This window comes from Lacerta agilis, chromosome 4, assembly GCF_009819535.1.
Source record: "Lacerta agilis isolate rLacAgi1 chromosome 4, rLacAgi1.pri, whole genome shotgun sequence".
Taxonomy (NCBI): Eukaryota; Metazoa; Chordata; class Lepidosauria; order Squamata; family Lacertidae; genus Lacerta; species Lacerta agilis.
This window is the reverse complement of record NC_046315.1, coordinates 65578264-65599550: the sequence shown is the minus strand read 5'-3', so window position 1 is coordinate 65599550 and position 21287 is coordinate 65578264. Positions and strand designations below refer to the sequence as shown.

The 21287-nt window shown below is 41.2% G+C and overlaps 1 protein-coding gene across 1 annotated transcript in view; it reads right to left on the bottom strand.

Moving 5' to 3' along the window:
* Positions 1-21287, bottom strand: part of ARHGAP6 (Rho GTPase activating protein 6) — a 186780-nt gene that overhangs the window by 119069 nt on the left and 46424 nt on the right. The gene's annotated exons all lie outside the window — the stretch shown is intronic.

Sequence of the window (21287 nt, the reverse complement as noted above, 5' to 3'; positions counted from 1 at the left end):
ACTGAACAACAACAACATATAGCCGGGGGCGGGGCGGGGAGAACGGGTCGTTTTCTAAATGTGTCTATCATTTTCTGTTAACCTAACACAATAAAAACTTTACATACTGAGACACCAATATAACAGCCAGACCTACTCTAAACGAAATAAGCTGTCCTTCCCGCAACCCCAAATTTCACTTCTGAATGGAGTAATGTAGCACTGCATGCAGGCTAATGTCACTACTGGGAATGGTTTTACATTATATTATGGTTTTATAATTTTATATTATGGTCTTTCTTTTGCCCATCTTAGAATCTGGAAATTATAGCACTTTCCCCCCATTAAATATATATATTATTATATATATATTAACTAGGAATGTAGAAAAAGAGGTGACAGCTCTAAAAGAAACTCGCCTTTAATGACATCAGTAGCTATAATTCCTTTCTCTGCCTTTCACTGGAAGGGCAGATCCTGAAGTTGAGGCTCCAGTACTTTGGCTACCTCATGAAAAGAAAAGACTCCCTGGAAAAGACCCTGATGTTGGGAAAGATGGAGGGCACAAGGAGAAGGGGACGACAAAGGATGAGATGGTTGGACAGTGTTCTTGAAGCGACTGGCATGAGTTTGGCCAAACTGCGGGAGGCAGTGGAGGATAGGGGTGCCTGGCGTGCTCTGGTCCATGGGGTCACGAAGAGTCGGACACAACTGAACGACTGAACAACAACAAAGCTATAATTCCGCATAACATTAAGTTCCTGGGCCAATTCCAAAACTACTCAAGGTGACACAGTACCTACAAATTAATCATCAGAATTGGATGGAACTTCAGATGGTGCTAAATATATTACATGCATATCCAGTAAGTCATGGACTAGACCCAAAGACAAAGGGGCTGGCGACTAGTCTACTGATGCACAGTTCTCATGCAGACGTCTGAGATAAGTGACTCAAGTATGTGCACAGCAATAGATTTACTACATTTATATCTCTCCTTTCCTCCAAGGAGATTAACAGCCCTATGAAGTAGATGATGTTATTAGTAGTGCAATTAGGGCTACCTAGCAGACCAACCATAAAATCACCATAGTAGTTACCAATTTCACACACATACAAAAATCATTTATATGCCACTTCCCTACTTTCTGAAAAACTGGGAGGGTTCAGAAATATGTCAAAACAGCAAAAAAATTAAACCAGTAATTTATATTCCAGCAAAGAAGAAAGACTGCTCTCTACAGAAATCCCCCCTGCAACAGAAATCCTCAATCTCAGAGTATGCTGAGCAATGCAAGAAAACTTCCCAAAACTGCTAGCAAAGGGTGGGGGGAGGGTGGACCCCTATCCCGTGTCACCTAGGCACTGTCTCTCATCAGGGGCCAACAGGCTAAGGCAGACTTGTTGATCACCTCAGCCCTTGCAGCAACACCTCTTTGATGTCGCTCCACCACCTGCGGTGGCTTTCCAGTAACACACCAATCCCTGAGCCTGCTATCAAAGCTGTCAACACTCGCAGAGATTAGGACACCCCTAGGCTTTTCCATGCAGTGCTCAGTCATGCTGGCCACATCACCCGGAAGCTGTATGCGGACAAACACCGGCTCCCTCGGCCTATAGAGCGAGATGAGCGCGCAACCCCAGAGTCATCCGTGACTGGACCTAATGGTCAGGGGTACCTTTACCTTTAGGCTTTGACAGAGTTTGCTGCTGGCTCCAGAAGTCTTTCCTCTGGTAGCAAAGCACTGGCAAATTATGTGGCAGTGACTTCTCAGGAGTAGGTATCAATACAACTGTCTGCCTCAATCATCAAATTTTGCTACCTGAGTTGAAATGGGAATGTGCTGCTCTGAACCTGTGCCACACGCATTCCCTTGCTGCCCCCGTCGAATCCTCGCTTACCATGGTCATGTCTGTGGCTTCTGGTGAAATCATGTGGAGGCCTTCAGGAATGATCTCATGGGGCTCTCGTGAGATCTCCCCAGAATCTGGAAGCTACCGCAGCTGCTCCTCTGGCACTGAGAGGGTGTGTCCACAGAGGTGCTCCTTGGATTATGCTGCCTGAGGTGGCTGCCTCGGTTTGTCTCATGGATGGGACTGCCCTGTTCTCAGCCTTCCAGATAGCATCCTGCATGTGCTAGAGTCAGTACTGTGGAGCATATAAAGAGCCAACCATTTACTGACCACAACCAAGCGCTAGAACAAACCATTTGAATTCTGAAGGTTCTGAGCCCTAGAAAAATAGTGAACCAAACCAAGGCTTCCCCACCACACATACTGTACACACAAATAAGAAACTGGCATTTGGTGCTGAAGTTGCAACTGAAATGAAATCTATACTGCCCACCCAAAAAGTATTTTACAGAAGGTTTTAGTATTGGCAATTACACCTACAGATTTCACTAATCTAGTTTGCTTTTAAAGGCACCAGAAATATACTTCATGTAAAAAGTGCATTTTGGGGGAAATACAGAAATTAAAACACTTCACAGAAGCCCTGCTGTGTCTTTCTTTACATGAAGGTTATGGTCACACACACAACACTTGTACTCTGCAATCATGAACCTCTTTGTCACAGGCAGGAAGAAAAGAATGACAGGGTGACAGGTGCAAATTTATCATACCAAAATAAAGTTTCATACAGTGATACAATACTGCAATTTGAAGTGTTGGAGTTATATATTTTTAAAAAGCAGCATTGTGTTCGAACTATATTTCCCCACCTCCCTCTCACATTTTCTCAGTTTCTTGAAAAGGCCTAAATTTATATGAACTTCTGTTGGCTTTGGACTAGAGATGGCAAATGTGGTGTTCTTCAGAGGTTAGAATCATAGAATTGTAGAGTTGGAAAGGACCCTCAGGATAATCTAGTTCAACCCCCTGCAATGCAGGAATATGCAGTTGTCCCATACGAGTATTGAACCTGCTGCAACCTTGGCATTATCAGCACCATGCTCTAACCAAGTGAGCTAAGGCCCAGGTTGTTGAACTACAACTCTTGTCAGCCCAAAAACACGACCATGGGTGATGGTGAAGCTGTTGGTTTAGCTAAGCATGATGCAGAAGCAAATAGGATTAGGGAGGATCCAAGTGACTGTGAGCTCCTGGCAGAGTGCTCACACATTGTGTGGACTCAGTAAACCATAGTTTGGCTTACTGTGTTGTTCAAACAAGTCATTGTACTGTATGTCACCTAGAAGCTGTAGCATTAGTCAATTTTTAATCACTATTATTTTTAGGCACTTTAAAAAAAAATTGATTACACTTACAGTAGAATAGTTGACAAACACAGCTATCTATATTTTCAAAAATATGTGCATCTATACTGGTTCGAAAACAAAAACATACACAGAATACAGTACTGAAATCAGCTACTTTACAATAGCAAGATAAAAGGAGTGATTGTGAGGGGTGGAGAAAGGGGAGGGGACAAAGACCACCCACACAGCAATATCTCATTCACTGTGTGGCTCTAACAAAATGAGATGGACACTAGACTCCACTTGAAGTTCAGGAAGTAAATTGTATTCCTGCCCATAGCTTACAGCTGAAGAACATAGAAAGAATAAATCTAGATGTTGCCCGCCCACCCATCCACCAGAAACACAATTCAGATTGTGGCAATACTGCATTCACCAAAAGCTGAGCACTGCAACAGGGCAAAACCACAAGCTGCCCCATTATCCTGTGATTTAGTGTGTTGTATTAAAATTAACAGGAAAATGCAACTCGTTATTTATGCTGTGTTTTGTATTAGCTTTCCATGTTTCCACTGTAGTTCAATATTTTGAAAAAACCCTTCAGAGCTCCCAGATTTTGCCACAAGAATGCCTTGAAATATCCATTTTCACTGGAGCATCAGCCTAAATTATCAATTACTTATACTCAACATTCATTTCCATTGTTCCAAGGAACTTTTGATGCTTAATTGCATTACCAATTATGCCAGTTATTTTCCAGAATTACCCTCTAAACCACATCTCTACACAGAAATAAGTAGGCTGCCCTTGCTTTTCTTTTTAAAGAAAGCACCTTTTCACATCCACACTATTTCTTACTAGATGTCAACAAGATACTGCACTCAGTACTGAGAATACTGAAATTAATGAGATTTAAAGTACATTTCAGAAAACATTGAGGAAGTTTACTGTAATAACTTGTACTTTCAAGCAAAAATATTAAGTGGTGGGAACAGGAAAATGTGAGATTAAACTCTAGTGTACAGAAGTTCTTATTTTATGGCAAGTTGGGCTCACAAGGGAGAGTAGGGTTTTCCCCAAATTTTGATGTGCTGTTCAAGCCACCATTGTGAAAAATAGAGAGCTGGATTCATTATTGACTTTAACATCTTGTTTTCATTCTCGCTTCCAGGAATACTAACGGATGACTACTGCTCATTACTTAAGAGGAAAAAAAGCCATGGCCCTGTTCAGCAACGCTAATCCCGCTACACATGGCTTTAGTTCAATGAGGCAGAAGTGTGTTTGCATAAGAGATGTTATAGTCATGCATTAAGTGGGGGCTTCACACACTATGTTTTCCTACTCAAAATGCAAATTTCTATTTTCCCTGCACTAACAGTCAATAGATAATAATTCCACACAATTGCTACCTAATTCCCCAACACAGTCAGTGAAACCCATGCTCTGAACACATTCAAAACCACACGTATGCCTTTCCAAACCGTCTCAACCAATAGTCTGAAGATTAACTGAGTTACAAAACTGTCTTCCATCACTGGTCACCTTCCCTAAATATTACAGACCCTCCAAGTGTGCCTATTTTCCAGGAACAGTCCCAGATTTACAGAGGCTGCGCCAGTTTCCGATTTGATCCCAGAATGTCCAACTTTTCCTTAGGACGTCCCTGTTTTCATCGGAGAAATGTTGGAGGGTATGGATTAGGAAAGAGGAACATTCTGTTTCGAGGGAATGGCAATGGAAGCACTCCTTTAAGGGGGCAGAACACACCACCACCTTTTGTTGGAGGCCCCATTTGCCCCTCATCATACCAGACTTGAGAGCCAGATTTAAAGTGGTGTGAAGCATAAGGCGCGGAGCCAAAGGGGTGCAAAATTGAGAATATTCATAATTGAAAAGATCCCATTTGGAGACGCCCAATTTCCGTCTAGCCCAGTATTGTCTGAACGGCAGCAGCTCTCCAGAATTTCAGGAAGGGTCTTTCCTATACCTACAGGGATTAAAACAGAGACCTTTCCCATGCAGAGGCTATGTTCTACCAGACTACCATTGAGGCTCAGGCTTGAACCCTTTAGCAAAAGGGGAAGACTGCAGGAGGGTGGGAAAGTGAAAAGGTAATTATTTCCTCCCACCTACCAATTTCCCACAAGCTTTAAACTGTACACATCTAATCCTATTCCCACCCCCACCCCCTTCAGTGTTTGTTGGTAGGAGCTTTTAAGGCCTGGGATCCCTTTGAAGTTAAAAAGAGTTTGGTGGTGTAGAGGATGGAGGGAGGTTTAGTTTGGAGGATGTTACTTCTAATCGCACCCTCCAAGTACTCCCCAAATTATGAAAGGGCTTGAAACAGCTTAGAAATATCTTGGAAGTAATAGATAGAAGATAGGGTGCAGCAGAAGGGGAGAAACAATAACTCAATAGGAAACAGGATGGTAAGCGAATAAAAATGAGAGAAAAGATAAAATTGCGTTTTGATTGTATATGTTAAAAATGTTGAAACTTAAGAAAACATAATGGGGGAGGGGGAAGAAGTATCCTGGAAGAAGGAATAAAAAAGGATGTTCTGGGAATGCATGTGGTGAAGCACACATTCCCTGACTTTGATTCCTGCCCTCTTTCCCACACTTCCCCACACACCATAGGGAGAAAAGAGATAAGCACACTACCCTTCTTGCTCTGCATTTCTGTGTTAGATAAGCAGGGTCCTAATCACCTAACCTAGTCTGTGCCATTGGGCAATTTCATCATAGCACTAGACTGCTGATGTTCAGGGTAAGTGGGCAAGAAGCTACCTTGGAGCTCAGCTTTTGCTCGGGTGGGGACAACGACTTATTGTTTATTTGTCTCTTTGCCTCAGTAATAGCTATACTGCTACATAACATTCTGTAAAGGCTTTTCTACTCTCTCTGAAAGCCTCACACAGCTCATATTCCAGGAAAGCCAGCCGCCTTAAGAACTATGAAACAGGAAGAAAGTACGGTGACTAATATACAATAAACCCCCATTAAGTGAAGACATCTGGCTTTGCTTTTGTCAACACTGATGTATTTGCAAGCTTCAGATTTGTCACACAGATCAATATGTAACAAGATAGAAGAAAGGTTTTTTGTGCCATTTGTACAGTGAAAATCAGGTCAGTGGTGTCATTTAGGGTAGATCTTCCTGCTAGCAAGAAAGCTTCAAAGTTTCAACTTCTTTCGTCTGGAGATAGGGCCCCTGGAAGAGGGAAAATGTGACAACACATTTTGCTTATCTAGCCAAGTACTGTATCACAAAGTAACACAAAATTCCTGGTAGCAAAAATGAAGACAAAGTCTGAGAAGATATACCATAGGACTTTTGGAATTGCAATCCTTTTGATTGATATATACTCTTGCAAAGTACTATACTGTACTTTTATCTCAGGGGAAAGTACCCTTTTTTTGTATATTTACATTAAGCAAGTAGCTTCCAATGCAAATGAACAACTTTGATCTTCCAAGTGAAGTCTGTAGGATCAGGGCAAAAAGAAATCAATCACCTTATTGCGTTTTGCCACACAGATGTTGGATAAATTATCCAAATTTGCACTTATGCATTGATTTGAGGTGTTCTGGTACCTTGAGGTTCACCACAGAACAAACCCTGCCATCTTTTACGCTCCCTTAGTTTTTGTGGTGTTGAACCCGCCCATCTTCTTGCACTGTTGTAGCACTTTATGCACAGACATAATAAAAAGGAACAGAAGCAAAGTATTCCTAGACAAGTAAAATTAGAGCAGTCCTTTTATCCTACATGACCGTGATTTTAAGGCTTGGAATAAACAAGTAACTTGAGAGGTTCCTGAAGGACATCAAAGAGAAACTTAAAAATAAATAAATAACCTACATACAATAGAATCCAGGATGTGTACAAAAAAGCACTGAGCTCTCTGGACTCAAAAAAGGTACACCCTCAAAACACTGCACTTTAATATTTCACTTAAAGAAACACAACACTGGAAATTTATGATGATTTAAGAAACCCATACCCTGTCCAATCTGGTTTTCCTCTCTCAAGTATTCAAGGAGACATTATAATCCTCATAATGTGCTTTGAAGGTAATGGCAAAAGTGATGCTTTCTAGCTGGTAGCCACTGAGAGCCAACAGGATTTTCATGGTCCAGTACACTGTTTGTGGTTTAGTCCTCCACCCCACCCCCACAAAAGGACACAAGTCAGTACAGTATATGCTTTGTATCATATGCAAATATCCCTTCTCTTTTACAGGTGAAGGGCCCCCAAAAAACAAATCAGACAGGCAGAATATCAACAGGAAACTTTTATGATAATTGCATTTTCGTACGTATTGCACAGTCACAGCTACATTAAAATCCTAGATTTCTCAGTTATGGCAACAAACCGGGAAAGAAGAAGAAGAAGAAGAAGAAGAAGAAGAAGAAGAAGAAGAAGAAGAAGAAGAGGAGGAGGAGGAGGAGGAGGAGGAGGAGGAGTAGTTTCAAAATAAACCAGGCAGTCCTCCACTATGTGATTCTGAGGGAAAAAATACACCCAGGAAAAACCCAAAATGGCCTCAGAATGAACTAGGAAGTCCCTTCTCCATTTGAAGCTGGTTTTGGGTCTTCCTTTAGGTTTGTTTAACTTTCTATACAGAATTCAATCACTCTGGCTCCACATTGGCTAAAATCACTGAAAGATGGACACAAGCTTTCACAAAGAAATTGCTTTGAATAAAGCCAGCACATTTTGCTTAATCACTTTTATAGCTCTAGTGGTAGAGACACATTTTAAAAGAAGAGAGAGTTCAAAGTCTGGTACCCCATCTGGCACAAGTCCCTATATATTAGTACCTCCTCTAACCACTCTTGACCACCCCGTTTCTCAAAGGGTGTGGCCTACAACAAGGCGGGTGGCCATGAGACCTTCTGAGACTGTCTGGGGCATGCGCACACCAAGTATTGTCTGCCTGCTGCTGCTGACTGAGTTATGAACTTTCTCTGAAGCTTTGCACCCAAGTTTGTCAGTATCTCAGAATGCCATTTGAATAAGCAGCAATACTGCAACAGGACAAATGACGGAAAAGGCTAGCTCAAATATAAATGTTCATTTGAGTTCAAAAGAGTTTTAGTGAGTATCATCTTAAAAAGCAACAAAAGCCAGCGTTGGAATCTACAGCTGCAATAACACTAACACCAGTTAAAACAAGTGTTAGCTTCACTCTGTGTGAACTAAAAGATTATTTGCAGCTTTGATGCCTCTGTGTGTCAGATAAGGCAAGCATATTTTATTTAAGGAAAACATTACCTCATGCATATTCTGAATGAGGCTTATCATCCAATGAAGCCCAACAGCCTAGACACGGGTTCAGATTCTGCATTAGCCACACACATACTCTCACACATGCAAAAATTCACTGTGTGCAGTCATACACTCAAGCAGAGGATGAAACTGGCATGCACCAGACAGACAGACAGACAGACAGCATAGCGATTTTGCTCTCTGGGGTAGGGCAGTGCTAATGTAGACCACTCTCTTTTGCCCCTGTGAACTGCCCCCAGCAGCCAAATTATTGGTGGGGTTTGCAGACCACCAGAAACAGCCTCCTGGCTGTTTTGGCAATGTGATAGGATACATCAGAAATCTACCTGCAGCCCTCTCCAAGAGCATGTCTGCAGTAATCATCAGTATGTAGGCATGTGAGATTTCAGATCACTGATGATATTTTAGTGAATGGAAAGCACACACAAACACACACAATTTGGATGGAAGTTACTATTCTTCTTCTCTTTTCCAAAGCAGGTTGATGAAAATCTCAGGATGTTCCCCCTCATTCTTAAGAGGCAACTAGATAATTTGGTCTTTGTCATTTTGCATGGTTTTAATTTTGTTTACAATGTGTCTGGCTGGTTGGTTGGTTGCCAGTTTTATTTTTAAACTGTTTATTAAACTTTTTATTGTACATAACATTGGGATAGTTGTATAGAAGGTGAATAATAGTAGTAGTTTAGGGATGCGGGTGGCGCTGTGGTCTAAACCACTTAGCCTCTTGGGCTTGATGATCAGAACGTCGGCGGTTCAAATCCCCACGACACAGTGAGCTCACATCGCTCTGTCTCAGCTTCTGTCAACCTAGCAGTTCGAAAGCATGCCAGTGAAAGTAGATTAACAGGTACCGCAGTGGCAGGAAGGTAAATGGCGTTTCTGTACACTCTAGCTTCCGTCACGGTGTTTCATTGCACCAGAAGCGGTTTAGTCAAGCAGGCCACATGACCCGGAAAGCTGTCCGTGGACAAATGCCGGCTCCCTCGGCCTGAAGAGAGATGAATGCCGTACCCCATAGTCACCTTTGACTGGACTTAACTGTCCAGGGGTCATTCACCTGGGCAACATAAGCTCTGAGACAAAGAGAAAGGCACGAAGTCATTTCCTTGTGATTTGTACCAAACAACACACAAGGCCCAAAACAACTGGTGAGTAATATTGTTCTGTATATTTATATTTGTTTACTTGTTTGGTATTTTTGCCGAAGAAGAAAATGTATTTAAATAGGTGGCACTCCAAAAATTATTTTTGTTATCTCTATTCTAAAATGTTGTGCTCTGTTGGAGTTCCCAGTGCATACACACAAAATAATATTCTTCAATGCCATCTACTGGCAAGACTTGGGATTCTTAAATTCATACATTGTATTTGAGGCCATTACTTTTTTTCAAGAAAAATGGCATGCTAGTTCTAATGTACTTGCAGCATTTTGTATGTTTCCTAAGCGCTTCTACAATCTATTTAGTAGCACATCCATTCTGACTACATTTGCATTAAATGTCTAGCATAACATAATCAGTGAATTTCTGAGGGTTTTCTGCATATACTGTTAAGTCACGAAAGTTTTTCAAAATGGAGTTTCCAGCTTGAGCACTGGGCGCTAAGTGGACTCTACAGCCTACACTCATCCTCTGTTGTGGCTGGGTAAAGAGAAGACACACAACATGGTTTGGAGGCACTGGAGTGGACAGAGCAGATATGCCAAGTTTCAGTTCTTTTCAGAGAACTACAGTCTAGACAGTGTACTAATCCTGTATTTCCCACATTTCCCATCCCAAAATAAAACCATATCAATGGTTTGCTCTTGACACTACACATCTTCAGCTTATGGGAAAGAGTGTGGTGTGCAAACAGACAATTTATTTCAGCTCTAATACATTCTACCTTAAATGACAGAGCCATCCAGAAAAATACTGAGGGAACTAAAAACATCCAAGCCGTCATGATAAAACACTCTAAATAAGGAACGAAAACACATTCTGTTTCCTAGCAGATCTTTTATTAGTACACAAATACTGCTCCCATCAGTGTATTATCAGCAGAGGGATGCTATCCAAGTTGTCCAAAAATACTGCTTTAAATTAGCTGTGTTCAAAATCTTTTAGAGAAAAAAGCCTTCCAGAATACTTTAAGTAGAAAAGGAGCACATTTGCCTCAATAAAGCTGGAATATAGTATTTATTGAAATGATTTAAAAAAATAAGTTTTCACTACCTTCTTCAGGCAATTGATGGCGTAGAAACAGTTTTCAGTGCCAAAATCTTTCCCCACGTTAAGCATTCTGACTTTTCTAGAGGGTCGCACTCACACAAGGAATATAATTTATGACCCTAGTCCCCCAGAAGACGCTTGGAAATACTGTAGATTCTGTGATAACAGCAATTAAATACAGGAAGTGTGCCAGTCCTTGTACAAACCACTACCAGGAAGCTGTGGAAGGTTCAGGACTAGGATGAAGAATGCCCTATATTACATGAACATGTGTCTTGGGACATCCTTTGGCACAATACAAGAAGACTGAGACTGTGTGATCTAGCTTGTGGCTTCTTGCTTTTCTCTTCATTGATGTGGAGATTTTCTTCTAACTGAAATAACAATTGTCTCTCAAAAGATAGCAAGTATTATTAGAATACATGGCAGGTAGATGAGATTTAGGTCTTCATTCTTTACACCCAATAAGCCAATGTTCTGTTAAGAGGAAGCGTATTTGCAAAAGCCAAAAATCTTCACTGGTGGGGTGTGTAGCCAAGAGGAGCAGAAAAACACCCCCACCTGACACACCAAGGCCAGGAGCCAGAAGCAACCTCAACCGCCACAACACGGAGCCACAAATGCTGCTCCCAACGAAGCGGGGTGGCGGTAGAGGGACTTATCTTCTCAAATAGCCCATATTAACAGAATATCATGTTAAACAGTTGTCATATATGAACAAACTTAAGTCTGTTCTCACAAGTCCTCTTCTGCATATGTCAATGATTACATGTGTTCAGGAGGAACATGTCTTCGGATCTTGAGCCAAGAGTCACTGTGCAACACCAGGACAAAAGGGCATTCAGGTATGGGAAATTATTAATGAGACAGCATCAGAGTAATCAAATAGATGAACTGTTATCAGGAGGATGATGCACAGAGGCAGCATTTCAATTGGACTAGCAACCACTGGACCAGCAACAGAGGACAGGTGGGATTGAAACAGAAAGAACAAAGAGGAACACCATGCTAGTGCCATGAAGAGGAGGAGGAAATTTGGCTGCAATAAGGAGAGGGAAAAGCGATGGAAGTTCGGCAGAGAAGCAGCGAGTCTAATTAAAGGGGGTTGGGAGGTAAATAAGACTTCACTTAAAACTTATTTGAGGAAACAATGTGGGCAGCTTGCTTGAGATTTTAAAGAAGAGAATAAGAGCAGAATCAGAGAAAGAGATCAAAAGAAATAAATCAGGGCACAGGTATTACCTATTCAAAACTGTGCATCAGGAGGTCATTCTGTGGTGCCAGGTAACCAAGACAACAAACTTTATTTGTGTAGCCTACAGGCCATTGCATCAAAAAGACACATATTACAGATACTGGTAAAAAGCCCTATATAGACCAATAAAATGAGCTGAATCAGAATTCAGCACAACACAATTAAAACAAAATAGATGAGATCTTAGTTATAAGTTCATGCAGAGGGTGCTATTATCATTCAGCTGGTAGCCCTCAATTTCATGGCCCTCTCAATAAATCTGGCTACCCTCCCCGTTGTCTGGGTATTCTGGTCTGCCAGGAGGAAAAACAGAATGTCCTCGGACGAGCAGCCTGGAATGGCAAGACAGTTTTTGTGCATTTATGAAAGGAGTGCTGGAGACAAGCAAAGCTGGAGCAGAAAGAGAAATGATTAGTGCAAAAGGCATAGGAAGGGAGAATCTATTGCCCAGTTTAGGAGCCGCAGGTGCAGGCAGTACCTTGGGGCATCACTCCCTTGGCAGGAGCAGTGCTCTTGACTCCAAGAGGCACATGGTCAGAGTGTACCAGTGAGGGTCTATATGCTACACATTTCCTCACTGCACTGGCTTCCTGTCCCTCCTGATTTGGAAATGGAGCTTGGAGAGGAAGTTGGGACTGTGCTACACTGTCAAGTAGCACAGTTCCCTTCTTACTTCCTTGCCTCAGTTCCCTTTTTTACATTGCAGCCAGCTGCCTGGTTAGCAGAGTGTAAGGGTTTGTGGTGCTCCTCACGAGTAAGAGGCGATGACTCAGGATCTGTATATTTACATCAGTTTTATTATTCAGATATGTGCAAGACAGAGCTCCAAATTTCCATGACTGCCTTAGTCACTCTCACATTCTGGAAGTGGCGCTTTCCGATGGCGCCTCCAACAAAAAAACCTGGGGACCCCCAGTCTCCTCCTTTCCTCTTTCCATTTGAGCCCCCTACGTAATTGGGGTGACGGAACTACTGTTTCGCCCTCCGTCCCTGAACTGCTGAATTGGTGTCGGGACCCTGCAGCGTCTGACTGCCCTTCCACCACAGAACACTCTCCCTGCCTGTCACTCCCACAGGAAGTCTCTGGGCTCCTCAGGCAGTGTTGGGTACTCTCAGCATCCCAGGTGCCTCCCTCCACCCCAGCCGGCTCTCTGCTGCCTCTGGAGGCTCCCTTGGCACAGAGTGCTGGTGATCTGTTCTCTCGCAATCCAAAACTGCTGCTACTTCTTTTTCTTCTTTTTAAACTATGTATTTCTTCTTTATTAAAATCGATGCTGTGACTACAAGCAGCAGTGTTCCATATAGATTACAAGTGACTCAAGCCACACACCCTGGGTTCTGTCAGTGGGTGGGAAAAGCAAGTGCCGTTCATGACAATTTGGGGTGCCCTCTGCTGGCTGGGAGCTGAATGGCCCCAGACATCAGCCACAAACCCCAGCCTCCACTGTTCATAAACACCACAATAAGCTTGGCATATAAAATGTGCATTAATTTTAAAAGAAGCAGGCACAGAATAAGGCATATGAACCACTGCCAGGATGTTAAGCAAGAATGACACTTACATTTTTGCAATTTATTTATCAATCATTTATTTTAATTTAATAGTAATTTGTTGTTGTTTGGTCGTTTAGTCGTGTCCGAGTCTTCGTGACCCAATGGACCAGAGCACGCCAGGCACTCCTGTCTTCCACTGCCTCCCGCAGTTTGGTCAGACTCATGTTGGTAGCTTCGAGAACACTGTCCAACCATCTTGTCCTCTGTCATCCCCTTCTCCTTGTGCCCTCAATCTTTCCCAACATCAGGGTCTTTTCCAGGAAGTCTTCTCTTCTCATGAGGTGGCCAAAGTATTGGAGCCTCACCTTCAGGATCTGTCCTTCCAGGGCTGATTTCCTTCAGAATGGATAGGTTTGATCTTCTTGCACTCCATGGGACTCTCAAGAGTCTCCTCCAGCACCATAATTCAAAAGCATCAATTCTTCGGCAATCAGCCTTAACAGTAATAGGGAGAAGGAAAGAGTTGATACATGCTAAATTTAAAAAGAATCCAAATAAATTATTAAGATAATTGCACTGATGTTTGATTGTAAATTCTTTATTGTGGTGAACATGATTCTTTTGAGTATCTCTATCAGGGACAGGCTGGATTACAAGGATTGGTGAGAGGCACCAGCTGGGAAACGCACAAGGGAAACCCCAGAGGAGGAAGGCTCAGAGCCTAGGGATTCGTGGTGGGACACCAAGGAGATGTCAGGGGAGAAGAGAAGCTATTGACTGCTTAACAGGCAACAGGATTTAGTGAACATTGAGAACCTGTGACAGGGAGCAGTTTCAACTCAGAGGCCGAAGCAGAGGAGGAAGGACAAGAGGCTGCAGAATAATACAGGGAGCCTGCCTCTTCTACTGTGACAAACTTCCCTCCACTCTTGTCTCCAAGGACATAGAGAGTGATGCATAGAGAGGAACAGAGATTAGAGGTGCCCAGATGCAATTTGAGGATGCTTGGGAAACATCCAGCAGAGGAGGAGCCTTAGAACAGGATTAGGCAACCTAAGGCCTATGGGCCAGATGCGGCCCAATCACCTTCTCAATCCTGCCCACGTATGGTCCAGGAATCAGCGTGTTTTTACATGAGTAGAATGTGTCCTTTTATTTAAAATGCATCTCTGGGTTATTTGTGGGGCCTACCTGGTGTTTTTACATGAATATAATGTGTCCTTTTATTTAAAATGCATCTCTGGGTTATTTGTGGGGCATAGGAATTCATTCATTTTTATTTATTTTTTAAATATAGTCTGGCCCACCACATGGTCTGAGGGACGGTGGACCGGCCCACGGCTGAAAAAGGTTGCTGACCCCTGCCTTAGAGGGAGTTGAAAGCAGGGAACTGTCAGTGCTGGCAACTTCTCTATAGGGGCAAGAGATACTGGGAAGTGTTGCTGAGTTGTATGCCGTTTCTCTGAATAAAGAATTAACTTCACTGGCAAACTCTGATTCTTGCTTGCTGACCTGTGTCTGTATTGTGAGAGAATTGTTGTTGTTGTTGTCGTCGTCTTCTTCTTCTTCTTCCATTTGAAACATTAAGATTTTGAAAATAAATGCAGCAACACAGAATTGAAAACTCAAACTTCTCTAAACTCAAAGTTCAAGTCAGTTTTTCTCTCTCAGAAAGATAACTGTGCTATCCAACATGATTTTGCTGTACTTGTCTAACAGAACTGATTATGGCTATAAATCATTTAACGTGTATATTCAAATGCAGAACTTGTGATTGCCATATACAGTGACATAAAAGGGAACATGCCAATGGGGGAAAAAACAATTAAACTATGGTTTAATCTGGGCTTATATATGGTCAAACAACACAAGCTATTCAGAATACCCTATTCCTAAATTATTTTTAATTCTTCCGAATCTTCAGTACAGGCATCCCCCCCCCATGCAACCATTAACATTTGCTTTTGAATGCTCTACATATTGTACTGTGACCTGGCTTGCCTTATCAAAGTATTTCAAATATGCACTCGTCAAACATTAAAACAAGGAAGTGCTGTAAACTTTATTCGGCAGGAAATTCGTTCTTTCACTATCAAGTTGAAGCAAATACTGTTCCAAACGCTGCAGGGGGAAATACAGTGGTACCTCTGGTTACGTACTTAATTCGTTCCGGAGGTCCGTTCTTAACCTGAAACTGTTCTTAAATTGAAGCACCACTTTAGCTAATGGGGCCTCCCGCTGCTGCTGCACCGCAAGAGCACAATTTCTGTTCTTATCCTAAAGCAAAGTTCTTAACCTGAAGCGTTATTTCTGGGTTAGCGGAGTCTGTAACCTGAAGCATATGTAACCCGAGGTACCACTGTAATTCCAAACACGTTTACAGACTACCTTGTTGTGTCCAGGTAATCACCTTTAGGCAGGGCACCCCTTTCATGTAAAAACACCAGGCAGGCCTCACAAATAACCCAGGGATGCATTTAAATAAAAGGACACATTATATTCATGTAAAAACACCAGGTAGGCCCCACAAATAACACAGAGATGATTTTAAATAAAAGGACACATTCTACTCATATAAAAACAAACAGATTCCTGGACCATCTGCAGGCCAGATTGAGAAGGTGATTGGGCCGCATCTGGCCCCTGGGCCTTAGGTTGCCTACCCATGGGTTAGCATTTCTCTGTAGTTACTTTTAAAATAATGGATTAGAAATAGCAGAGACTGAGATCTTTGTCACTTTATATAGTGGTACCTCGACTTACGAATTTAATCTGTTCCGAATGCACATTTGTAGGTCAAAAAATTCGTAAGTCGAAAAAAGCGATTTTTCCATAGGAATGTATTGGAAACAAAAAATTCGGAAAAATTCGTAAGTCGAGTAAACCGCATCTAAAATTCATAAGTCGAGTAAACCCCATCTAAAACCGCCAACGGATGTCCTTCGGATGTTGAAAAATTCGTAGGCGTGCGGGCACTTTTTTCATTTGTACGTCGAAAAATTCGTATGTCGAGGTACCACTGTAGTTTATACTTCGCAGTTAGCTTGGTTTTTGCTGATAGACCTTTGCTCTAACTCATGTAGTGCAACCCTAATAACTTCAAGTTCACCTGTAAAACAACAGGCTAATAGGCAGTAAGGGTGTGCATCAACTATGCATCAAGGCTGAATAATAAGGCAAATTGCGGTGATTGAGCTGCAATGTACATGCAAGCATACATAGCCACTTGGCTACCTCTAAATTATTTTAAGCTCAGAAAGAGCATGCAGGTAAAGTTCTGCTCCCCTCTGCAAGGATCACGGAGGCAAGTGAATCCCTTTTACTTCCCACACAAAAAGTCGCCGAATCTATCTGTCTCCAGCAGGTCAGGCTTAATTTAATCCACTTTGGCCAAAGGGGGGAAAGTTATTACCATTTTTTAAAATCCCAATTATAGTGAATGGTAGCCACAAAGCTTCATTTTATACAGTTACAGGTGGGTAGCCGTGTTGGTCTGTCATTATTCTTATCTCATTATACATAACAAAGCCATCTTTAGCCATCTCACCCCTTGCCTTTCCCTGCAAGACTAATTGCAGCCGTTTAGAGTCGTCAACAGGTTTTTCACACTTATCAGCCTATCACCCATTCCCACCACCCTTCTGAGTAATACCCCTCCCCACTCCCCCACTATATTTAAGGATCTGGTGACTTCTGTTTCAGTGTATCTGAAGAAGTGTGCATGCACACGAAAGCTCATACCAGGAACAAACTCAGTTGGTCTCTAAGGTGCTACTAGAAAGAATTTTCATTTTATACAGAACTTCTTAGGAGCTGAATTACAGATCAAAGTGGAGAGTACATAGAGCAACACAACAACACATCAAAAAATAATAATTAAAACTTCAGTAATGGAAAGTGATGGTATGACATCTGCCAGCAACTAGGAGACTCCACCCCCTTACTCCCAGGATCAACATCATGAATCAAACTGGTCCCTTTCATTAGCCAGTGAAATATTAGCTGATCCAGTGCTTCCTTTTCTCTTCCCTCCCCATTCCTGTGCCCTTTTATGTCACTGTAAACCTGCAGGCAGGTGCTATCTTTAAAAAATAATAATACCTGTGCAGTGCTTTGAAAATTTATAACCATGCCATTTATGGTTCAAAGAGATAATCAAACTCTCTCTCTCTCTCTCTCTCTCTCTCTCTCTCTCTCTCTCTCTCTCACACACACACACACACACACACACACACAGAGAGACGGTCAGCCAGAATGTTGCAGTAAGGAAAAAAGAACCAGATTTTTTTGAGGTTTGAAAATATATTTTTTTTCATGTTTGCACACACCATATTTTCAATTGACTCCAGATGCAACCAAAAAACACCACATTCCTTGGCCAGCCCAAGTAAAACAGGAAACTGCCTCCGATAGTCATGCTTGACTTCTAATTTTAATGTTGAAATTTCAGAATGAGCCAACCCTTATTTATTTAAAAAAGTATATTCTACCCAATTTACAAAAGAATCTCAAAGTGGCCAACATATCCCCACTTCAACCCCAATCCTGGTATCAAAATATTAACATAAGAAATGCAGTAACAAATTCCAGGACAGCCATCAGAACTAAACATCAAAATAAACCAGAAAAAAGAAAATAACCAAAGGCTTTTTCAAGCAGACATGGGATGCCGCGATGTTTAATGCCCATTTAGAATCACACAAAAGTATCGTTGCAGAGAAACAAATATTGAGTTAGATCCAGACTTAGTAAGATATTTCAATGGGTCTACTGTTAAATCATGACCAAAGGCTGGATTAAGATAACTGGTCCCACTAGCAGAAGGGCTTCTGCTGATGCAACAGGGCTTCCTCCACTCTGTTCCCCCATGTCTCATCATAGTGGCTTATATGGGAGGGCTCAGGAGGAACCCCCCCCCCACAGCAGTGCATAGGAGGAAGAGAGGGAATGTCGTTCCATCAGCACATGCAGAAAACTTAACTACTACATTAAAAGAGAATGTTTCAATCTATGGTTATGGCTTTTTCTGCAAGGAATAAGGCAAATAATTCTCTGAGATGCATTGTGTTCAGCAAATTAAATTCACAGGGAGTTCTTAAAGATAAAAAACTTGTTTTAAAACATGGCCTACATTTGCACAATGAGTGAAGCAATATTTCCAGTATCTCATGAATAGCATTTCTCAGAGCTTTTTCCTTTAAAATCTATTAGTGTCCAAGTCTGCAAAGTATTTAACAATTATACATCTGCTCTTCCTTTGTGACCACAATGCTCATAAACTGGGTGACTTTCTGCAAACGTCTAGCAAGGGTGCCTTCTAGAAAATTAAAAGCAAACTGCAAAATTGGTCATAACTAATTTAACAATAACTAATTTAATAATAAAGTACAGGAGTCAGTCTCAACAGTAAAAACAAAAACACCAGTTCCCAAGCAAGATGCAAGATATTTTCACAATGCAACACCTGTTTTGAGAAACCATTTAAAAAAAGCAACACTGGATACACAATAGCATTAGTAAGGACAAACTAGAGTTAAATTTCTTTAACACTTGCTCATAATTTTATCTGACAGTGAAAACAGGTGATGAGAGAAACATTGCATATTAAGGCTGAAGCAATATACTTCCGATCTCCACTTGGTGGCATCTGAGAACTGCACTAAGTGATGTCAAAAAGTGAAATGAAAGTTACGATAAATTATAGCTTCGTTCAGAATTATCCATTGCCACATAATCAGGCAACGTGGCAGGTATGTGTTTGCCCTTCATTCCACTTAAGAACCATATTATGACGGCTTCTAGAGAGCAAAAGGCGTCCTGTGACCAGGCACCTGCATTTGAATAACCTTCAGAATTCATTAGGACTATTTGATACATCTTTCTGGAACACTGACGATATTGTGTTGGATCTAGACTGTTAGTTGAGATTAACAAGCATTCCAAGTTACTACACTTGCTGTGTGAAGGAAAGCATAGTCCTAATAAGGCAGCCCACAGAACTATCACGTAGAGCCAATGCTGTCCCCTGAGAACTCTTGGTATTACCCCTTTGATCTTGTAAGGCCTTCCTATTCTTTATATATAAACTATTTTTTTTCTTTATATAAGAACTATTATTTTATAAAAGAAGTCCTAATAACAGAAAAAGAGCAAGAATTTACATCTACAAATGAGATATTCCCGTTAAACACAATCAAGAAAATAAAAGGTTAAAAAGGGGGGGGGGAGTCTTCTAGGAGAAGACGGATAGCAAGTAATACACAATTATTTCCAGAGATAGCATTAAGTCCGTAGCAGCAAACGCAACAAAGAGTCCTGTAGCACCTTAAAAACACTAACCATTGTCTTTATTGCAGCATAAGCTTTTGCGATATACAGTATATGTATACACACACTCTCGTATATATGTATACAAACATTAAAAATGTAAGGCGGGAGTTGAATGGCAATGAGATACAAAAAGTACAAGCGATGATCATTCAATTAGAACTTAACACAATTATTAAATAGACAAAATAATCATTTTACAGCAGCAGATTGGTGATAATTTACTCAAGATTTCTAAAATGATCTTGTTAATATCTGTACTGTGACAGGAAGCTGTTATATGTACTCAGACACAGATTAATAGTACTGGATGTCTTGGTGAACTGCAATTTATCCATCAAGATATGGAAAGTGTAACTAGCACTAAATTTCTCCCATGCTTAAGTATACAAATGAGGCCAATGATACAATGAACTGGTCAATTTGCCAGTGTTATCTTTTCCCAGAAGAGTTCTTTCAGGGGTACAGACATACACTGTCTCACAATCATGAAAAATAACTTATTTAGAACCCGATGAAATTGCTGTCTTATGAGATTCCTCCTTCTGAATTGCTCAAATTGGATCTTACAGCGGCAAAAAGGTGCATAAATCAAAGTCTGGAAGATGTGGAGCTATATCAAAATCTCTTAACTGGTGGGGGAGTTTGTTCACCGTTAAATATTGGCATTACCCCTATTTACCAAGTTCCATCTTATTTAACATCTCTCACGGTTGCTTCTCATCGATACGCCTTCATTAAAGCTAGGTTTAATGCTTTCCCATCAAACGTGCTGAGTCACAGATTTACTAAGGGCCAAGTTTCCCCCATGTGTGCCTGTGAAAATAAATCAATTGAATCTCTACAGCATGTAATGTTCAATTGCCCTATGTACAGTTCGATCCGTGCCAGTATATTAAATCCGATAATTCAGTCTATTGCGGATAAGCCAGTTGACCTATGTCTTGCTTGGGTTCTTCAAGATGTGGACCCTTACATAACCCTACAGGTTGCTAGATTCCTAACAGCTGTTATTGCGTATAAGAGACGAAATGGGATGTTAGCTGATTAATGAAATTACAAATATGTTTTCCAAAACGAAATTAGTCACTGATTTTAGTTTTATGCTTAAATTTTTAACTTTTTAAAAAATTTCTCTGAGATATGCTTTTATGGAAATGTTAATATTGGTCCTTGTGAGTTGTGTTTTTATTTGCGGCTTGTACGGTGCCGTTGTTTTATTTGATTATCCTTTGTTTGTTCTGTTTGTTCTGTTTTTGTATTGTAAGATGGGCGCAAATGCCGAATAAACATCTATCTATCTAGAACCCAATGACCTGTTTTGTGATAAAGTAGTAATAACTAACCTTACAACTCTGTGTTTTGTCTACTTGAACCTTAGCGCATTAGTGCATTTTGGTAGCAACTGGGGTCCTCCAGAACAGTCTGCTCTCTGCATAAGGACACAGAAGACTTGTTTATTTGATTTGGTTTTTTGTTTTATATATACATCACAAAACACAGTTATTTTAGAGGATGTAA